Below are 22,942 nucleotides of genomic sequence, written 5' to 3'. Positions count from 1 at the left end.
CTTTACATAGAGAACCCCTTCTTTTAATTGGAACCTCCTTTGTTTTCTCTTTCAAATTCTGGTATTGGAATAACCCACAGCCAGGCAAACCAGGTGATGCATCAGATTTAAACCACACTCTATGAAATGGAAGACAAAAATAATATAGTAATTAGTGTTCTCTTCAAATTCTGGTATTGGAATAACCACAGCCAGGGAAACCAGGTTGTGCATCAGATTTAAACCACACTCTATGAAATGGAAGACAAAAATTTAAGAAGAAATGGGAACAATATAATAATTAAAAGTACAATTAGTCCAGTATAATAATTCAATATGAAAGCATTTCCACTAATTACTCTGATTTTAGGATAACACTAACAAACATAAGAGAAGTTCCTAGTATTACTCTCACATCTCTTTCCTTAGGTTCAAATCAACATACTGATATATATATAATTTCAATTAGTTTTAAAATGTAGACGTTACAGTGTCTTCCTTCCAATCAATCCAAATTTTAAAAAAAAATTAAAAAAATTTTACTCTACTCCAATTTTCACCAACAACTGGGCATCCCTGTGAGTTTTATACATGAAACTGAGTGGTCTGGTTAAACTTTATAACTGTAACCTTAGCCCACTACTGAGAAGGCATTAGCATTAGATTTGTGACATCATCTTGTAAAGTAATATGAAAAAGGGAATTTTACATATGATCATAAATGGAATTTTTCATGGATAATTCTTTCAACCACTCTGAAATGACATTCTTATAGACTGGTTTACAGCTGATAACTGTTAGGGAAAGCAAAGGAAAACAGTTTGGCATATAAGTTCATTCTTCAAGTGCTATCTAAGCAAAAGTATATGTATAGGGAAAAGCCATACAGTTTGTTCCCTGCAAAAGTAACTATCAAGCTCACAGAATCAGTTTGGTTCCACTGGAGACTATTAGGCTAATTGTACTGCTGTCTAGATGCACCTGAAAATCCTACCCTATGAGCACTAAAAACATCTTCCAAGAATTGGAGGACTCAATATATATGTATTATTATCAGGAGAATTTAGGACTTTAATAAATTTTTTTTACTATTATTTACTACTATTAAAGCATTTAACCTACCTATTATTTTTTCCTATGTTCTAGTCTGCATATGTACACAGTATGTTTATGTTTATGATTGCTTTTCTACTTATTTAGGTATTGTGTAACCTGTCAGTTAGTTGCTTTAATAGATTATTACTGTAATTGTTCAATCTTCTTCCTCTTTTCAAGTTTTACCTGTATAAGAACACTATTATCACTTTTAAAGGGTTAACAAGCCAATATGCTCATTAATCAGGGGAGCACAAGCAGTGAAGGACAAGAAATTTCTAATTGCAGAAAACAGTCAACTGTCAGGGAAAGTACAACTGTCAATATTTAACTGGGGACATAAGTTATCTTATATCTAAAAAGCTTTGGTTGTTGTTGTTGTTGTTGTTGGGTATCATTCGCCAGTGAAAACTTATCAGTTTTTGTTAGTAATGCCAATAGAAATTGGGTTGGAAAGAGGATGACCACCTAAGAATTACATAATTCACAACTTTTTGTTCATAAAGTTTACAACCTTCCCTACTGTCATCACAAAGTATAGCACGTATGCAACCATCCCTACTGTTTTATCACAAAGTATTATAAGTCTGCAATCATCCCTACTGTCATAAAAAAATATCGTAAATCTGCAACCAACCCTACTGTCATTGCAAATTGCACAATATACTGTACCTGCATGTATTGTCAATCAACACTTTGTGAAGGCAGAACAGTGAAATCCAAATATAAGAAAAGATAGTAAGGTGGAAATAGCAGTGAGGTTTGCTAGATTCAGTTGGTTTCATAAACACAACTAAGATGCATAGCATGCTGTAAGGATGAGTGAAAGACAAGAATTTGTATTAAGAGATCTCACTAAACAATGACTTCTAGGTGAACATTTAGGGATCTAATGAAGTACTCTAAATTACTTTAATCTTATGTAGGCAATTTTCTTACTAAAATTACCAGTGCAAAATGTTCTTAGCATCTTGGGAAGCTTTCATCATGTGTTACCAACCCATCTTGGACCATGAAGAACATGTTAAAACAACAATGCAGAGTAAAGAGAAGTTTACAATTTTCATTATGAAACCACATCAAAATGAAGAAAATTTTTTTTATTTTCATATCAAAGTTCATGTGGCTTGTCATTTACATTTATCTGGATTTTTCTAAATATACTAACTCATATAAAAAGTAATCAGATCATAGTACGTACATATATCTTAAACACATCATTAGCTAGGAGCTAATTCCTTAATAGTATTACCATACATCCCTAGATGTAAGTTGTCACTTAAATTTATTTTAGTTTAATACACTCAGTCTAGGTGATACCTCAAAAATAAGAAGATACTACATCCATTTGCCACGTGGCAAGTCAATTTCCCTTAATACATGGCAGTAATAATCACTCTAAAGTGAAGTCATCTGTCCAAGTGCAATCTGACAAACACACCATTAGTCTTTACGTACATGCTACTGCTTAATTATGGTGCAGTCTATATAGGCTTATGAAAATTTTTGTGGGGCTGTTTTGTTATTCAATGGATTCAGTAAACTGTTTGAATAATACAACAAAATTGCTAGGCATAACCTAGACAAATTCCACATTTTTCATTGTACTATAGCCTATGAATAATATATACAGGTAATGGACATCGGTTACCATTATCAAAGGAATGTTGAAACAGCCCTTAAACTTTCTCAGACCTATTTAGGTTGTACCACAAGTAAGAAATAAAAAAGAATATGATTGTGATTCTTCAATAGCACAGATTACTCAATTTAAACATGGGTATTAGGTCTACTTACTTTATCAGGTTCTCAAGTTCTGAGAAAACTAAAAAACCTGCCAAAATAAAAGCTAACTAGCAGTATAAAAAAGCTGGAATTTCCTACAAGTTGGTAATAGATTGTAGTTAAAATACAATCTGTAGACTACAGTAGAGTAGAGGTCACTGTTCCTCTGCCTTGTAACAAATAATTTTCACATTACATTAATTCTGGTTTAGCCTTAAATGCTCTACAAGTTAACTTACATGCGAGCAAACAAGTATATAGCAGTCATAAAATGCAATCTCATAATCGTTCACGTAAGACACTGTTCAATATCCTAATAAATAGACATGGCTGGGGATAAAAATTTTGTCCTAGACAAATGAGGTTTATTAAACTTATTATGGCTAATATAACAACATCTAACAGCATAGGTCTCACCTCTGGTCCTTATTCACTATCCTATTCATAGCTTTGTGATCCGTTGCTCCGTCAGAAAGAACGTCCACGCTATTATTTTTACTTTATAAAGTACTGAGTACTTAGAAATCAACAGATTAATGTACAAAGCGAAGAATCATGCAAAAAATCCCTCATAAGATATGATTCTTATGAAATAGTTCTAAAGAGCAGAAACTTACCTATATGTAACAAACCATGTGGCCATGGCAATAGCACCACCTGCAATCTTTTGTGGCATTGTATGGAAAAATATAATTGTACATGTTAGCATCACATCGCTTAATGCATCATGAGAGTCATGATGAAGAACAGCCCTCTGATATATGGAGTAAACTGATCGTAATTCATCTGTAAGAAAAATAAAAATTTCTGTATCAATAAAAAAAAATAACAAACATTTCTCAAAATTGCTGTCATGTAAAAATAAATTTTACACTGTCTGAACTACCGTACTTCAAACAGTTGAACAAATCAGAAATGGTATCCCCTGCTTGCTACCACACCATGGCATTCTGCTTTATGCAGTACTTAATCTTACAATAGGGCAGGAGAAGGAAAAATAGCTTATAGGTCTTAAATTTCAATGTTCACTAATCAATAAAATACAGTGGTACCTCGACATACGAAAGGCTCAACTTACGAAAAACTCGAGATACGAAAGCAAATACAAAAAATTTTATAGCTCTACATACGAAAAGTTTTCAAGATACGAAAGGTTGTTGCTGTAAAGTCCCGAGATTCGCCCGGACCACCGAGAACAATTTTAAAACTCCCGCGCCCCCAGCTGAGTAAACTCGCCACCATCCTCCCGCTCTCCATTGGTTCCTGATGCTAGTCACCCCATAAGATCCTGCTCTCCTATTGGTCAGCATCTACCCCTTGTGGTTTAAGTATTCTATTGGTAAAAGGATGCTGTAAAATGAAAAAATTATTCATGCAACACATTTCATAAAAAAACATTAGGTAAAGATAGAATAAAGAATAGAAATGAATGGTTATTATACTGTTTGGTAGTTTCAGTAGTTGAAGAGAGATGATGAAAATTTATGGCTTACTGTGTAAAGTGATTGCTTGGCGATCGTTCGATACTCGTAAGTGCTGGATGTAAACAGAAGTTTGGAAGTTTTTTTTTTGTTTGTTTATTATAGTTAACCCTCTTACGCTGGACTGGACGTATTTTACGTCGACATGTTTTGTCTCCCGTGTGCCAACTGGACGTATTTTACGTCGACTTACAAAAGTTTTTTTTAAATTCGCGGAAAAAAACGGAAAAATACTTATAGGCCTACCAGCCTAAAACTTTTGAATCACGCGCCTTGGGGGATGCTGGAAGTTCACGGATCAAGGTGTTGGTCTTTTTGTTTACAATTGTTACGCAGGCGCGCAAGTGCGAATTTCTTTCTTGCACTAAAAAGTATCTGTGACACACCTCGGAAATTATTTCGTCACTTTGACATAATTTTTGTACCATTTTAAATTAGCCGTTACATGAAGTATTATATATGAAAATTTGCGCATTTTTATGTAAAATACAACAATAAAATACTCATGATTGTAGCTTTTGTCAGTTTTGAGATATTTCATATAAATAAAGATAATTGCCAAAATTTCAACCTTCGGTCAACTTTGACTTACCGAAATTCGAAAAAAAACGCAATTGTAAGCTAAAACTCTTATATTTTAGTAATATTCAATCATTTACCTTAATTTTGCAACCAATTGGAAGTCTCTAGCACAATATTTCGATTCATGGTAAAATTTATGAAAAACTTTTTCCTTACATCCGCGCGGTAACTCTTCCGAAAAAAATCATACATGTGATTGTGGTAATGTTTGCACCATTTTAAAATTAGCCGTTATATAAAGTTTTATATATGGAAATGTGCGCAATTTCATGCACAATAATACAACTAAAAACAAAACCCATGCTTGTAGCTTTTATCAGTTTTGAGATATTTTCATATAAATAACGATAATTGCCAAATTTCAACCTTCGGCCAACTTTGACTCTTCCGAAATGGTCGAAAAACACAATTGTAAGCTAAAACGCTTATTCTAGTAATATTCAAGCATTTACCTTCATTTTGCAACAAATTGGAAGTCTCTAGCACAATATTTCGATTTATGGTGAATTTATGAAAAAATAATATTTTTTTTCTTTACGTCCGCGCAGTAACTCTTCCGAACATCGGTACGTGCGATTGTGGTAAGTTCCTTTTGCACCATTTTAAATAGCCGTTACATAAAGTTTTATGTATGAAAATGTGCGCCAATTTAATGTAGAATACAACAAAAAATAATGAAGGTTGTAGGCTTTTCTCATTTTTGAAATATTTGCATAAATCACGATAAATCAGAAAAAAAAAAAAAAAAACCACATTGGTCAAACTTGACTCTACCGAACATGGTCAAAAAACGCAATTGTAAGCTAAAAATCTTACAGTCTAGTAATATTCAGTCATTTATCTTCATCTTGAAACAAATTCGAAGTCTCTAGCAAAATATTTAGATTTATGGTGAATTTAAAAAAAAAAATCTTCCTTCCTTCCGCGCACGGATTCTCCGCCACAAATCTCCGAAATGCGTACGTCCCATTCTCGGAATATTTGCTCAGTTTCATATAGGCATTTCACAGTTTTATATATGAAAATGTGCGCAATTTCATGTAGAATAAAACAAAAAATATTTGAGATTGTAGCTTTTCTTATTTCCGAAATAATTGCATATAAAAAAAAATATATATAAAAAAATTTGACATTCGGTCAACTTAACTCGTCAGATATGGTCAAAAACTGCAATTGTAAGCTAATACTCTTACAGTATAGTAATATTAAATCATTTGTCTTAATTTTGAAAGAAATTGGAAGTCTCTAGGACAATATGATATTGTCATGTTACAATAAAGTTTTATACATACTTACCTGACAGATATATACTTAGCTATAGACTCCGTCGTCTCCGACAGAATTTCAAATTTCGCGGCACACGCTACAGGTAGGTCAGGTGATCTACCGCCCTGCCCTGGGTGGCAGGACTAGGAACCATCCCCGTTTTCTAATCAGAATTCTTCTCTCCACCTGTCTCCTGCGGGGAGGCTGGGTGGGCCATTAATCGTATATATCTGTCAGGTAAGTATGTATAAAACTTTATTGTGAACATGACAATATCATTTTTATACATTCAACTTCCCTGCCAGATATATACTTAGCTGATTAGCACCCATTGGTGGTGGGTAAGAGACAGCTAACTACTGAAATAGACAGGTAAACAACATATGTTGTAGGTATTTATAAACCTTGGTTCCTACCTTATTAGGCTGAAGACTTCGCGGCTACTGCCTTGGAGTCTGCTTAGCCTCAAGAGCCTCAGCGAGATAATGATCTATGGCTAAGAGTTCTTGTGGGTCTGCCAATGGGGTCTTATCCACTTACTCGGCAGAGCCTAAAGGCCTTTGTCCTTGGGTGCTATTCCTACTACATGACAATACACCTTGTTCAAGGAGCACAAAACCGATCCGATCACCTGATCCTAACATCCATGTTAGTTCTAAGATTGTAAGGAGTTATCCCCGAACTCCTTACAAACAACCAAAAAAACTCGAAACATAATTACACTTTCATTACAAAATATACAAAAAAAATTTTGTACTCCCCTACTAGTCATACATACCCTTGATCCCCTACCAGCAATGACACTCTGCTCCCGTGCGACAGTAGTGAGCTTGCTACTAGAAAAACCAAGCACATATCTGACAAGAGGGTTTATGTACGATAAAAAACACAAAATTAAGGATCAGTCTTTGCTCCAAGACCCAGTACTGTATCTGCTGATACAAAAGGACCTAGCGAGAAGCACTTCTCATAGGTCACTCTCACATCCTTCAGATAATGAGATGCAAACACTGAATTGCACCTCCAATATGTAGTCTCAATGATATTCTTTAGAGACATATTCTTTTGGAACGCCAAAGACGTTGCTACTGCCCTCACTTCATGAGTCTTGACCTTTAGAAGACCGAAGGATTCCTCCGAGCAGTTCTTGTGAGCGTCCGTAATAACGCTTCTCACAAAGAAAGCCAAGGCGTTCTTGGACATGAGTCTTTTGGGGGGGGGTTCTTCACCGCACACCAAAGACCTTGTTGACAAGCTCCCTCTGTCTCTTCCTCTCTAAATAGTATTTAAGAGCTCTCACTGGACAGAGAGATCTCTCTATCTCTCTGCCTACAAGGTTAGATAGGCCTTTTACCTCAAAACTTCTGGGCCAAGGTTTTTGATGGGTTTCGTTCTTTGCCAGAAAACATTGTCCTGGAAAGAACAGATGGCAGCATCTCCTTTGAACCCCACCGTGGAATCCAGAGCGTGTAATTCGCTCGTCCTCTTGGCTGTAGCGAGAGCCACTAGGAACAAGCATTTCCTAGTGACGTCGCGGAAGGACGCCAGATGTAAAGGCTCGAATTTTATCCGATGAAAGGAATTTCAGGACCCACGTCTAGATTCCAACTAGGTGTTCTAGGAGTAGCTGCTTTCGAAGTCTCAAAAGATCTAATTAGATCGTGTAGATCTTTGTCGTTAGCAATGTCCAGGCCTCGATTCCTGAATACTGAAGACAGCATGCTTCTGTATCCTTTTATTGTCGAGACAGATAGGTGTGATTCCTCTCTCAGAAAGAGGAGAAATCGGCAATATTCACTATAGAGGTACTGGAGGAGGACAGCTTCTGACCCTTACACCACCTCCTAAAGACTTCCCACTTTGACTGGTATACTCTTCTCGTCGAAGCTCTGCGGGCTCTAGCGATAGAGCCCGCAGCCCTTGCGAGAAAGCCTCTCGCTCTGACAAGTCTTTCGATAGTCGAAAGGCAGTCAGAGCGAGACTGGGAGGTTGTGATGAAACCTCTCGAAGTGTGGTTGTCTGAGTAGATCGTGTCTGTTTGGCAAGCGATCTGGGGAAGTCACTATCCACTCCAGTACCTCCGTGAACCATTCCTGGGCCGGCCAAATGGGGCTATGAGTGTCAACTTCGTGCTCTTCGAAGCTACGAACTTCCTGAGCACTTCCCCCAGGATTTTGAACGGGGGAAAGGCGTATGCGTCCACACCCGACCAATCCATGAGAAACGCGTCTATTGCGAAGGCTCTCGGATCTTCACTAGAGAGCAAAAGATCTCTATTCTTTTGGAGAGGAACGTCGCAAACAGGTCTATGTGAGGTCTCCCCCACAGGGACCAAGACTTTGACACACTTCTTCGTGTAGAGTCCATTCTGTGGGAAGGACCTGATTTCTCCTGCTCAGCCTGTCCGCTCTCACATTCTTGATCCCTTGAACAAACCTTGTGAGGAGAGTTATGCCTCTTTCTTCCGTCCAGGTTAACAGGTGTCTTGTCAACTGATAAAGGGAGAAAGAGTGCGTGCGTGCCTCCTTGCTTGCGTATGTAAGCCAGAGCCGTGGTGTTGTCCGAGTTTATCTGTATCACCCCAGTCTCTGACTATCTCTTCGAAGAACTTTAAGGCTAGGTGTATGGCCACAAGTTCCTTGCAATTGATGTGCCAGGACACCTGTTCCTTTGTCCAGGTGCCTGACACCTCCCTTGCTCCTAGCGTCGCTCCCCATCCCGACTCCGAAGCGTCGGTAAATAACACTTGGTCTGGGTTCTGCAGAGCAAGCGATACGCCTCGTTCTTTGAAGCGGAGGGATCCACCACTTCAGATGATCTTTTACTTCTTGTGGAAGTTGGAAGATGTCCGAGAGTTGACCCGTCTTCCAACTCACACCTCTTTGAGGAAAAACTGAAGAGGGCGAAGGTGAAGTCTCCCTAGCGAGAAGAACTTTTCAATGAGGACAGGGGTCCCATAAAAGGCTCAGGAAATCCCTCGCTGAGCTGTTCTTCTCTCTAAGAAGCTCGAGATTCTCGACACACCTCGAGCGATTCTTTCTCGCGAAGGATATACCGAAAACCCCGAGAATCCATCTGAATCCCCAGATAGACCAAGTTCTGGCTGGGGATCAGTTGACTTCTCGAGGTTGACGAGCAACCCTAGCGAATCTATCATGTTCCTTGTTACTTCTAAGTCCTCCAAGCACTGACTCTTCGACTTGGCCCTGATCAGCCAGTCGTCCAAGTAGAGGGAGATGTTTATCCCCTCTAGGTGAAGCCATCTTGCTACATTCGCCATCAGGTTGGTGAATACTTGTGGGGCTGTAGACAGACCGAAGCACAGAGCCCTGAACTGAAAGATCTTGCTCCTATCACAAAGCGAAGATATTTCTTTGACAAATGGTGAATGGGAACGTGGAAATAGCGTCTTGCAGGTCCAGAGAGACATCCAATCTCTGGACGAAGCGCCGACATTACAGAGGCGGACGTTTCCATGCGAAACTTCTTTTCTGTACGAAGCGATTCAGAGCGCTTACGTCCAGAACTGGCCTCCACCCCCCCGATGCCTTTGGTACTAGAAAAAGGCGATTGTAAAATCCCGGGGAGTGTGGATCCTGCACAAGTTCGATGGCCTCTTTTTCCCACATTTGCTCCACCATTTGAAAGAGAGTCTCTGCATTAACGGGTCTCTGTACCATCGCTGACAGTTCCCGAGGCGTAGATGTTAGGGGGGGCGGGTGTCGTCGAAGGGGATTACATATCCCTTCTTCAGGACCGACATGACCAAGGGTCGGCTCCCCTTTTTGCCCATACTCCTGCAAAGTTCAGGAGTCTGGCGCCCACTGGTGCTTGGAGGGGCAACAAGTCACTTTGATTTCTTTGAAGGGCCTAAATGAAGACCTTCCTCTCTTTTCCGAGCTCTTCTTTCTGGCAGGGGACGAGCCGCTGCACCTCCACGAAAGGGGCTGCTGAGGAGGACGAGATTCCTTCTTAACCGTCGACACTACAGGGCGTCCTTTCTTGGACGTTTGCGTTAGAAGGTCTTGCGTCGCCTTCTCAGTTAGCGAGCGAGATATATCTTCACTAACTGAGAAGGAAACAGATGATCTGATAGAGGGAGCGAACAGTAAGGCAGTCCTCTGGCTCGGAGAAACCCCTTTCGATAATAGGGATCCATACACTGATCTCTTTTTCAGGAGACCAGCACCAAAAAGGGAAGCCACTTCACCCGAACCGTCCTGTACTGCTGTCCATGCAGGACAGGATGCTATGGAGAATTTCTGGGTTTTCAGAAACTCCGGATCCTTAGATTTGTTGGCCAGAACTCCGAGTGACCAATCCAGAAAATTGAACACCTCTAAAGTGACAAAAAGTCCCTTTAGAAACGTGGTTTCAACTCTGAAATGCTCCACGTCGCTCTGACCGATCCTAAGGAGTGACGTTCTAGAGGCCTCATAAATTGGAAAGTCGGCATCTGCAGAGGCAGGTAGAGAAAGACCCATAGTCTCTCCTGTCCCATACCAAATACCTCTCTTCCCGTGCAATCTGGAAGGAGGCATGCAGAATACCGTCTTTCCTAACTCCTTCTTCTTGTCCATCCAAGAATCTAAAGAATGGAGTGCCTTCTTCATTGATATCGCAGGCTTCATTTTAAAAAGGCCGACGATTTAGCCGTAGCTGAGCTCGAAAAGAGCGAACGAGGAGAAGGAGAGCCGCAGACTAAGAGAATCTCCAAACTCTTGAAGTAGTAATGAGGCCAAGACTTTATAACTAGAAAGTCCCTCATTAGCAGGAGGTTCGTCGTCAGACAACTCGTCTAACCCTCGATCAGACGAAGGAGAAAGTTCACGTTGGAGGGAAAGTGTCTTCCAAGACCTCCTATGTTCTGAAGGAGAGGAGCTCCTATTTGGAGAAGAGTCATAACCTCCAGGAACGAGTCCCCGACTGCCTCCGGCTCTTGACTCTTGCCTCCTGACTCCTGCCTCCTGGCTCCTGGACTCCAATGCCTCCTGACTCCTGACTCCTGCCTCCTGACTCCGGACTCCTTGCCTCCTGACTCCGGGACTCCTGGGCTCCTGCCTCCTGCCTCCTGACTCCTGCCTCTTGGCTCCTGGCTCCTGCCTCTTGGCTCCTGCCTCCTGCCTCTTGCCTCCTGGCTCTTGCCTCCTGGCTCTTGCCTCTTGCCTGGCTGCCTCTACACTCCTGGGCTCCGGGCTCCTGCCTCCTGGTTGGACTCCTCACTCTGGCTGGCTCTGCCTCCTGGGTGGGGGGGGGGAAACTCCTCACTCCTGGCCTGGTTGCCAGACGTCTGATCGTTTCATCCAGGTTCGTACCGGAAACCTCACCTCGAGTAGGAGTATCGATCCTGGAGGCAGATACCTCTATACGTCTGGAGGATCTATAGGAAGGGAAGTGTCTTTAATTCTAGGAGGCTCCTTTGACAGGACTCCTACAAACGACGAAATCTGTTCCTGCATCGCCATCATGAACCTCTTTGTAGCCTCCTCTTTATCCTCTTCGGGAGGAGGGGAAGGAGGAGGGGAGGAGTCCATAGCCTCCACCTCCTGCCTCCTTCTCACTCTGGTTGAAAGAATGGCTCTTCTGCCTTCTCACTCCCGATGGAGAACTCTCAGGGAAGTTTTCAGGGCTCGAGTCAATATTCGGAGCCTTCCAACTCCTCTTGAGGAGGCGAGATCGGTTCTGAATCTCTCAATCACGTCTCGTGATGAAGATCCCGACGACGAGAAAACACTCACGTAGGACGCTTTTACAATAGCGGTCCTTGGCAGTCTGGGGTGTCAACAGAAGCTGCCGAAGGGGACACCTGATCGGTGGGGGGATTCTCCACAACCTCCTTTCGGCTTTCAAACATTCCTTCTCCTCTGGGCATGTGAGCTTGGAAGAGGTCTAGACCATAGGAGCGTTGCTGAGCCGATCAGATGCCCCCCCCTCCACTACACTGGGGACATCATATCACTGTCCACTGAAAAATCACTAGCCTTACCTTGTATGGCAGCCATTTTGTTTTCCATCAACTTGAAGCTGCTTTAGATCCGCAAGTTCTTTTGCTGGATCTACAGGTTCTGCAATAGGAGAAGGGGCTGCAATGGAAGGAGAAGTAGCAAATACTTACCCTTGGGGAAGATCCAAGCTTGGAATTAGTTCAGATCTAGAACTACTTAAACTTCATAGTGAGAAAGCCTTTTCCTCACTCTTTTCTCTTTCTAACTTTTTGAAATAATTCGTTAGATTCTTCCATTCGTTCTCACTCAAGTTCTCACATTCCTTACAAGTATTAGTAAAGAACATTCATTACTCCCTGCACCTCTTGCATACCGTGGAGGGTCTACCGAAGCTTTCGGCAACCTCACCTTACAGCCTACATTCACACAACGTCTCACAACCATACCAGAGTCAGACATTATTAAAGAAAATTCCAAAATCAAGTCCACAAAACAGTCCACAAAAGCGTATGCCAATCCAACAATCCAGATACGTCACCAAAAGTCGGTCAAGAAAGATCAATTGCCGTGAAAAAAGAAAAACCAAATCGAGAGGAACCAACAACAATGTTGATGGTCCGGGCGACAGAAGAATTCTGATTAGAAAACGGGGATGGTTCCTAGTCCGCCACCCAGGGCAGGGCGGTAGATCACCTGACCTACCGTAGCGTGTGCCGCGAAATTTGAAATTCTGTCGGAGACGACGGAGTCTATAGCTAAGTATATATCTGGCAGGGAAGTTGAATGTATAAAAAATTTAGATTTATGGTGAATTTTGCTATATTTTGTTTACGTCCGTGCGTTACGAATTCATGCATTATTTTGGGATAATATTTTCTCTGTGTTGCTTTTATCGTTTTACAATGTGTTATATACCAAAATGATTGCAATTTAGTGTACATTACAACGAAAAAAAAAACTTGTTACCTTTAAACCGTTTTTTTTGAGCAAAGCAAAGGCGATTTGAATACAATTATATATGAAATTTCGTTTTTGCGCTATCATATCTGCATATTTATATATGATAATGATAATTTTTTCATTTCTGATAGTTGCATACTAAACTTCAGCCAATGACAAAAAGGAGCCAAAAAAAAAATGAACTCTTAATCTTGAAAACTAAGTGCGCTGTGATTTTTTGAAAAAAATATCTTTTATGCTTCTGTGCTCACTCTGAAAACACCTCCGGCACATGGGGGAGAATTTTTTTTTACCGCTTCAGCGTAAGGGGGTTAATGGTTACTTAATAATTATTTGAAATGAGTACATGCAATACATTTAATAAAAAATTGTTAATTAAAATATCATAAAATATCAAAATAAATCAGACTGCCAACAAATACGTATTTTTAGAATTATTTTTCTGTTTTAATATTACGTTACGTATAGTTTCATTATAGCTGTCAGTAACTCGGTATCTCCATTAGGTAAAGATAGAATAAAGAATAGAAATTAATGGTTATTATATACTGGATTTGGTAGTTTCATTAGTTGAAGAGAGATACTAATGAAAATTTATGGCTTACTGTGTCCTAGAAAAAGTGATTGCTTGGCGTTCGTTCGTACTCGTAAGACGGTAAGAGCTGAATGTAAACACGATTGGAAAGGTTTTTTTTTTGTTTGTTTGTGTATTATAGTTAATGATTAATTAATAATTATTTGAAATGAGTACATACTGATTATTTATACATTTTATTGGCATATTCTAAGCTTTTAGCTTCTTAGGTTTAGATGTCAGAATCATAGACTAGGCTACAGTAGCAACCGCTAACATAGGCTAGGCTTATGCTAAGGGGCATATGCTAAAGTCCTAATATATGCAGTAAAAATGGGGCATTGAAACATACGCAGTTGAATATTACTCAAGTATATGCAGATTTTGTCTTTTTGGAGTCATATTTCTTCCGTCGGATCGGCGTCGTAACCTAGAACATGTGTTTTAGGCCTTGGAAATATAATTTACTGGGGAAGTTTTTTGGAGGGCTTGGACAGATTAGCCATGTTACACGTAAAATGTGGTCCAAGATACGAAAACCTCATGATCGAAGGGCGCTCGGAACGGATTAATTTCGTATCTCGAGGTACTACTGTATATATTTAAAAATGATATTGTTATGATAAAATAAAGTTGTTCATACTTACTGGCAGATATATATTATAGCTTGTACTCTCTGAAGTCCAACAGAATTTCAAAATCCCGCACACGCAGTCGGTCGGCCAGGTGGTTAGTACCCATTCCCGCGCTGGGAGGCGGGTATCAGGAAACCATTCCCATTTTTCTATTCAGATTTCTAAGCCACTGTCCCTGAGGGGAGGTGGGTGGGTACTTGATTGATTAATATATCTGCAAGGTAAGTATGAACAAACTTTATTGTATCATAACAATATTTTGTTCACGAAAATTACTGTCAGATATATATATAGCGGAATCCCACCACCCCCCCCCCCCCCTTGGAGGTGGGAAGGGACAGAATAGAATGATTTTAGGAAACAAATTGCATGCAGATGATTGACATCTTGGTTCCACCGTTAGCATAGCCTGACTTTCGTGATTACTGTCACCCAAGTCGGCTTTTGCTTTACTAGAGTCTCCAGCAAGGTAGTGACTGTATAGCTGGTGAGTTCTAGATGATCTGTCAATGGGAGCATGACCACAATGTGACTAGACCATATTGACCATACCATGAGGGCTAAGAAGAATATATATCACCACCTGACCAACCTTGCCAAAGTTAAGGATGTTTTAACTAAAGCTTAAGATTGAGAAGTCCGCCATTGGCGGCGACCAACAACTAAAATTAACAGCTCTTACCTAACCATTTTCGACAGGATAGGATGAGTGGTACTTCTTGCCCCCAAGATTGTGTCTGCGGACACATATGCCCTAGCGAGCCGCAGATCTCATATGTCGTCTTCACATCCCACAGGAAGTGTGAGCGAACACAGAGTTGCTTCGCTAAAAACGCGGCACTCAGTATGTTACTGAGTGCCATGCTCTGTGAAATGCTTTCCGAGGCCCGCCCTCACCTCGTGGGCATTTGCTTTAAAAGGTTTAAAATCTTTGTCCAAACATGACGAATGAGCCTCTTTGAAAGAACTCCTTAACAATAACGCCAGGATTTGTTCTTCGACATGGGCAAGTCTGGTCTTTTTACGGAACACCTCAGATTGTCCGAAGGACCTCGACTTCTTTAGTTTTATCTAGATAAAACTTGAGAGCCCCAACAGGGCACAGGACTCTCTCTGGCTCTTGCCCAATAATTTGTGTCATCCCCTTGATCTCCAAGCTTCTGGGCCAAGGGTTGTAGACAGGTTTTCATTCTTAGGCAAGAACGGAAGGCTTAGAGAGCACCACGCATTATGTCCTCTAAAGCCAAAACGTCTGATGATGGCTTAAACCTCACTAACCCTCTTTGTCGTAGCTAGAGTGGTTAGAAAATTAGCCTTTCTGGTACGTGCATTAAGTTTACAGAAAGGAGAGGTTTGAAATGCTTGACATCAGAACTTCAGACTACGTCTAAGTTCCATGCCGGAAGCTTCGATCTAGACAGTTTCGAGATTTCCACAGACCTCAAAGATCGTGAAGGGCTTTGTGTCCGACAGATCCAAATCTCTGAGCCTAAAGGCCGTCAATAACATATTTCCGTATTCTTTAATAGTTGGGACTGCCAGCTTATCCCAATTCCTCAAACGGAAAGGGAAGACGGTTATGTAATTCACAGAGGTCGAGGTGAATGGAAAAAGCCATTCTCCTGCACTATCTCCAGAAACGGCCCACTCCAATTGGTACACTGCAAGATAGGCAGCACTTCTTTGCCTTGGGAATGACACTTGTCATTAGTCTTGAAAATCCTCTCATTCTGGTCAACTTCTCGACAGTCTGAACGCAGTCAGACTCAGAGCGGAGAGGTTTGAGGTACTTCTCGAAGTGAGGTGTTAGAGTAGACCGACTCTCGGGAAGGGTCCTTGGAAAGTGTTCTAGGAAGGATGTGACCTCTGTGAATCCAGCCTCTCGAAGGCCAACATGGGGCGATCAGCGTCATTCTCGCTCCCTCTGATGCCAGAAATTATCTTATTACATCTCCTAGGAGTTTGAATAGGGGAAAAGAGACTAAACATCTATCCCCATTCAATACTATAGGATGGCGTCTATTGCTACCGCTCTCGGATCGAGAGTAAGGGAGCAGTCTAGAGGAAGCCTCTTCGTCTTCAACATTGCAAAGAGATCTATGAAAGGACGTCCCCAATGTCTCCACAACTCTCGACAGACTTCTAAGTGAAGATTTTACTCAGACGTCAGTAATTGCTGCCGTCTATCGAGACGATCCGCATGGGACGTGCTGCAATCGTGCAACGAACCTCTTGAGGATCGTTACGTTCCGTGCCTGTGCTCATAACAGGCTCTCTCTCGTTAACGCGAACAGGGACAGAGAGAGTGTTTCTCGATAATTCTCGAGATATGAGAGAGCGTGGAATTGTCCGATTTGATCTGGACCACTCGGCCAAAAAACTCGTTCTTTGAGGAACTGGAGAGCCAACCGAATTGCTTCCAATTCTTTTAGCTTATGTGCCAGGACACTCGGTACCCCTGTCCGATGCCTGGCACCCTCTCACTATCACCTGAGGTGATCCTTGACCTACTGAGAGATGTTCAGAATCATTTCTAGATCTTCTATGTTATTTCAGTTTTCGGTAGGAAAAACTGTAGAGGTCTGAATTACAGTCTATTCAGGGAAACAAACTTCTCCAGCGAGGAAATGGTCCCCAACACTCATCCATTCCCCCACTGAGGATGCTTCCTTCCCTAATAAGGCTGCGCTTTGCATAAGCAGGAGAGCATTATAGTGCTATGCCGCGGTAGACTCATACAGAATTCTGTTACAGTGCGGTAAACAACACCTAAAAGGTCTAAAAGATATCTCTGTTGCAAATTTCTTCGCAAAACGAAGGCGATGCTCATTTCATGCATGCTAGAATTCCCTCAACCCGAGGCTAGTCCGTGATTGTAGGGCAGAGATACAGTTAGTCAGTCAATCCCGCAGGAGAGAGAGACGTAACCGACCAGTGGCATGGCAGAGAACTAGCTGGTACTGAGTTGGTCTACAGTGACAGCAGCCTACGTTCGCCGTCTCGCACTATTATGCCTGAGTTGCCAGCTAATCCATTCTACGAAGGAAAGGTTGTTATTATTATCAAGCGAAAGAAAACTCAAGCAGGCATATTAAGCGAAACAGAATTCGCTAAATACAGAAGCCGAGTTGGTGTTGTCGTAACAATACCTAAAAATCTAAGGGAAACCGAAAACTCCTGGAAGGTTGCAGGGAGAGTACGATTAAATGCACTTAGAATAATAGTCCTTTCGGTTGCCATCCGTAGAGGTAACTACGTTATGCGTATATGACTTGAACTATACAGTAGTAATTTGTTCAGTTACCATATCGTATATCAAAACAGTTGTATCTCAAAGCATTTTTTCCAATTTAAAATAATGTAATATGTATCAATCCGTTCTAGCGGTATGAAACCACACCTAAACACAGCTAAATTACATATAATACACAATTTTACACAAATAAATGAGTAATAACACACATAATGATAAAATAACATAGCAATGTGATAAATGATAATAAATGTTAATAAAATCAATTAAAAAAAAGAAAGGAATTTTACTTACCACAACGAAAGATGACGTGAGGCCAGCAGGGGGAGGAGGTAGGGAAGGGTGGCAGGGAACGATTTGTTCTCTTTTTATTTGCGTATGTACACTAATAACTACGTAATAAACACAAATGAAATAACATTGCTAAACTAATTTTTATTTATTTTTTTTTATTTTTTTTAATCAGTTCATAGTTTAGAAATAATGGTGATGCCTTTGGAAGGTTTTTATAGCTTACTTCTGCTTGATGATCGTGGATATTTGGTGAAGGATTTCGACCATACTCGTTTGCCAAATCGACGATACGAACGCCACGTTCATGCTTTGCTATAATTTCGTGTTTTCCTTTTTCCATCAAAATCATTTTCTTGGGTTTTTTCTTATCACCTGCTTTGTCTTTAGCTTTGAGACCCATGGTTAATAATAAATAGACAAAAACACTAAAAATAGGCGCAAATACAACGAACTAAACAACGTCGTGTTAACACGCAGTACCAAAAAAAACAAACAGACTGAACGCCATTTATCGCTTGCCTATACAACTACATAACACTCATCGCAAAATCATATCTCAAATATTTCGTTGTATATCAAAGCTTATATTTTCGCAAATTTTCTGTTGTATCTCAAAACATTCGTATATTAGGGCAATCGTATGTCAAGGTTCCAGTGTATAACGCAAAGGTAAAATACGTAGAGTACTGTAGTCATTTGGACAGCTAATTCTCTACTACATTCTTTCCTCGATGAGGGAGAGAGAGAATGGAAATCGACTGTCTTCGTTCTCTTAGCCCAGAGAAGAATTTAGTACTAGTCGTAGAAGGTCCTCAAGTGAGAACCGAGGACCGAAGAGGACAGCTCAAGCTTCTTATGTATATTGGACATAAGACTTCATGGACTTGGTCTACAAGTCTTTTTCCTGGACGAGCCTCTGCAAATGAATGAGAGCTCTTCCGAATCTTGTCAATGTGAACTAACCCATTTACGTGACAAAGAGTCTATATTTCGTTAATAGACCGGGGTTACCCACTTACTTGACAAAACGTTTAGTATCTTGTCAATGGGGGAAACCCACTTACATGACAGAAAGTCTTCCAATTCCCGCAGACCCCCCCCCCAAATCGAGGAAATGGCGGGATTCCTGGTCAGAGACTGGGCTTACGGCAGGTAGGACCCTAATGTTCCCCTTCGGCAGCGCAGTCCCAAAGGCAGAAGAGGGCGTTTTATGACACCGAAATCTGCTTAAAGTTTACTAGTCTTCTTCTAGATGCCAGCTCATCAGAACCAACCTGACTACCTTATCCATGCAGGTTGGATAGTTATTCTAGCGAAAGAGTCAGGGCCCCGAGACTGCAGGTCCAGGGCTCCTAAATACCAATCTAGGAGCTAAAATTATCCATCGTCCTGGGAAGAGGAAGGAACTCTCCAACCAGCTTCCTCTCCCATTTCATATCGGATGCCTGCTATTACGCTTAACCTTGCTGGAAGTAGGGCAAAGGAAGTCTTGCCTTGCGTTTTCCTGGAGTTCATCAAGTCATGGATTCTTTTGAACGCTCCCTTCGTAGAAAGCGAAGTGGACATCTTGATGAGACCAGGCTACTTCCTCTTCTTCGACGAAGCACACTGCGAGAGAGGAGAGCAAGGGACCAAGGGCCGAAACTTGTCAGCAAAGAAGTCTTACAGAGGGCGTCTTCGTTCGCAGGTTGCGAGTCGCTCGAAGACTCTGTCTCCCGTACGGGAAAAGGAGAAGGGTCCCTAACCGACCGCGAAGCAATGAAACCCTGAGACCCCTCCTCTTGCTATCACCTCATAAAAGGGGGTCTCCTACTTGAAGTCGGGTTCAAAAGACGAAAGTCGGGAATGCTTAATAGCAACTCCGAAGCTTTGCGAAGTTCTGGTAAAAGGATCCTGCTGCAGAGCGTTCTGAGTGTCCAATAATCAAGCCCTGAGGTCCCATTCCGTAACACAGGGGTCCTCTATCTGAAGGAGGGTTCGAGAAGAAGTTTTGGGTATACCCTCACCGCCAACTCCGAATCTTTATTAAGTTCCTGTAAAGGAACGTCCTGTGGAGAGTCCTGAAGAGCGTCCTCTTGACGAGCGTTCTTGCAGGAGTCCTGCCGAACGTCTTGATGCGTAGGGCGCCTATTGTTCTGAAGAACGTCTTGGCAGTGCTCTGCCGAGCGTCATGACGTGTAGGACACCGAGCGTCTTCAAAAGTGTCCTCGCGAGCGTCCTGGCGAATGTCTCTATGTTTATGACGTTGAGCGTCTTCCAGAGCGTCCTGGCGAGCGACTCGACATGTAGGACGTCGAGCATCTTCAAAAGCTTCCTCGCGAGCGTCCTGGTGAGCGTCTCGATGTGTAGGACGTCGAGCGTCTTCAAAAGTGTCTTCGCGAGCGTCCTGGTGAGCGTCTCGATGTTTAATACGTCGAGCGTCTTCAAGGGCGCCCTCGCGACGGGTCTCGACGTGTAGGACGTCGAGCGCCTTCAAATGCGTCTTGGTGAGTGTCTCGATGTGTAAAACGTCGAGCGTATTGAAAGACGTCCACGCAAGAGTCTTGCAAGCGTATTGGTGCATAGAACACCAAGTGTTCTGAACAGCATCTCAGTGAGGATCTTGCCGAGCGTCCTGATGCATGAAAGGCCACCTGAGAGGCGTCATGGAGAGCCGCACACCGCTCCTAAAGTGCGCGAGCACTATAAGACGTACGGCAATTGTCTTCAAGACGAGCCTTAAGGACCTTCCTTACCTTCTGACAAAGGCGACGGCCGCCTGTGCGACATCTTGTGTCTTTGTAAGGCAAATGAACACTTCCAGAAACGCGCTCAAAAAGGAACGCCGAGCGTTTCCGAAAGGCATCCTCGAGAGGGCCTTGCCAAGCGTCCTGATTGCATTGAACGCCAAGCATCCTGAAAGGAGTCCTCTCGAGGGTCCTGCTGAGCATCTTGATGTATAGAACGCCGAGCATCCTGCATAACGTCCTTGCGAGCGTCTTGAAGAGTGTCCCGAAGAGGAGAGCGACGAACATCAAGAGAAGTGTCATGGAGAGCTTCCTGACGTGACGCGGCAGACCCAAAAGCGTCAACACGAGCAACTTGAGAGGCGTCCTTGTGAGGAGCGCGCCGCTCATGAAGCACGCTAGCGTCATAAGCAGATGTACGGTGATCGTTGTCAGGACGAGTCTTATGGACGTTCGCAACTCCTGACAAAGACGACGGCCGCCTGTGCGACATCTTGCGTCTGTCACGCTCATCGACACTTCCAGAAACACACTCAAAAGGACCCTTGTGCATTCTTGGGTGCGAGGATGTAGAAGGCGACGAGCGAGGAGAAGGAGAAGGAGACTGCCTGACTTGACAGAGAGCCTCGAATCCTTCCTGCGGTAAATATGTTTTGCCCTTCTACTGGCGAAAACGAGGCCAACCGAGAAGGGCTGATCCTGTGAGAAGACGAGGGGCGAGGGGACGCCTTCTTCCTTCTCACAGTAACAATGATAGACCGATCTGGGCGTCCTGCTGCGATGACATCCTATTTTCCTTCTGCGGTGGAAATACGTCACAATGTTATGGCGACGACAGCAATCGCATGACGAGAGAGAGAGAACGAGAAGAGTCCTCCTCTATAAGCTTCTGTTTAAAGGGCGCGAGTTCTTCTGAGAGCTCCAACCCCTGTACGGGGAGGACGCCTCGGAGGACGAGAAGCAATCCTTCAGGATTCGTGCACGTGCACGATCTTTGGCAGCCTGGGAAGCGTCTTCAGGTCCTGCCAAAGGGACGCCAGATCGTTGGGGAGAACCCGTAACCCTCCTTCGGTTTTCGACTTGCCCACTCCCTGAGTCCTGGGAGTCCGACAGAGGTCTAGACCTAGAGGCGTTATAGGACTGATCTGACGCCCCCTCCACAACACTAAGGGCACTAATAACATCACTACACTCACAACATGATTGAAGAGCGAGCACTTTAGATTCCAAGATTACGGATGGAATCCACCATAACAGAAAGGGCATTACCTCTACAGACACTTCCTCTAGGCCCGTAGGCCATACCACAGGGTTAGGCAAAATAAAGTCTACAGGAGGTTAGTAGGTTCATTACCCTGATTCTATCAAGCTCTAATTTGCGTACATACGAATCATACATCTTCCTTCGGAATCAGTCAAACATCACACTAATTACATTGATCTTTCAACAAAGAAACATGTACACGTCGTGCATACTAAGTGAGGATCTACCGATGGTTTCGTTAGTCTCACCTTACCCCTTGCAGACAACAAAGTCTGAAACTAGCCGAACTAGATTCAGACATCTTATGCAAATAAAAATAAAATTTAATCAATTTATGATAGCGTATGCCTAGCCACAAATCCAAGTTAATAAACCAAAAAACAATTAGGATACTTAAACGGCAATGAAGTTTCAAAATCCTAAGACGAGGTACTGAAAACAGGTGTTTACAGTACCGGCGACAGAGAAAATCTGAATAGAAAATGGGAATGGTTCCTGATACCTGCCTCCCAGCGCGGGAATGGGTACTAACCACCTGGCCGACCACTGCGTGTGCCGGGAGTTTTGAAATTCTGTCGGACTTTAGAGAATACAGCTATATATATATCTGACAGGTAAGTTTCATGAACAAACTACTTTTAGCTACAATGAATGAGTATGAACTATTGAACAATGAGCAGGGGGTGATATCCCCATATTCCCATTTTCATACTGTGGATGCTGATGTGAATGTGGATATTGCTCACAATGCTAATGCGGATGTTAAGAAATTGTCAAAGCGGATGGGGATTTATAAAAAATGTGGATAATCCACAGATGTGGCTGTGGATCTCCGACACCTCTCTACAATACAGTAATTTCATACAATATGATGTCAAGTTATGATAGATGGTAGATAGTAGAAAATTCTAAAATAGCATACCTTCATTATGAAGTACTCCTTCTCTGGGAGATTCTCTAAAATAGTTTGCTTATCCCCTATGTCTTGTTCTGCTCGTTTGTGGTCTTGATATTGGCGAATTTGCTCCCGAATACCTTCCCAGCCCACAATGGATTTGGCTTCTTCAACAATCACTAAGTTGATGTAAACCAACAGGAATGCA

At 42.2% G+C, this 22,942-nt stretch overlaps 1 protein-coding gene and 1 long non-coding RNA gene across 3 annotated transcripts in view; one reads left to right on the top strand and one right to left on the bottom strand.

Moving 5' to 3' along the window:
* The window catches only part of LOC135202468 (acyl-coenzyme A diphosphatase FITM2-like), a 103,837-nt gene that overhangs the window by 47,253 nt on the left and 33,642 nt on the right, over positions 1 to 22,942 (top strand). The gene's annotated exons all lie outside the window — the stretch shown is intronic.
* Positions 1 to 22,942, bottom strand: LOC135202470 (uncharacterized). The gene is made up of 3 exons (XR_010311749.1): positions 22,762 to 22,942; positions 3,477 to 3,645; positions 1 to 119 (listed from the first exon to the last, which is right to left on the bottom strand). It is a non-coding gene; the product is annotated as an uncharacterized LOC135202470 (long non-coding RNA).

The sequence above is a fragment of the Macrobrachium nipponense genome, chromosome 30 (assembly GCF_015104395.2).
Source record: "Macrobrachium nipponense isolate FS-2020 chromosome 30, ASM1510439v2, whole genome shotgun sequence".
NCBI lineage: Eukaryota > Metazoa > Arthropoda > Malacostraca > Decapoda > Palaemonidae > Macrobrachium > Macrobrachium nipponense.
This window is presented reverse-complemented; position numbering and strand designations above follow the sequence as displayed.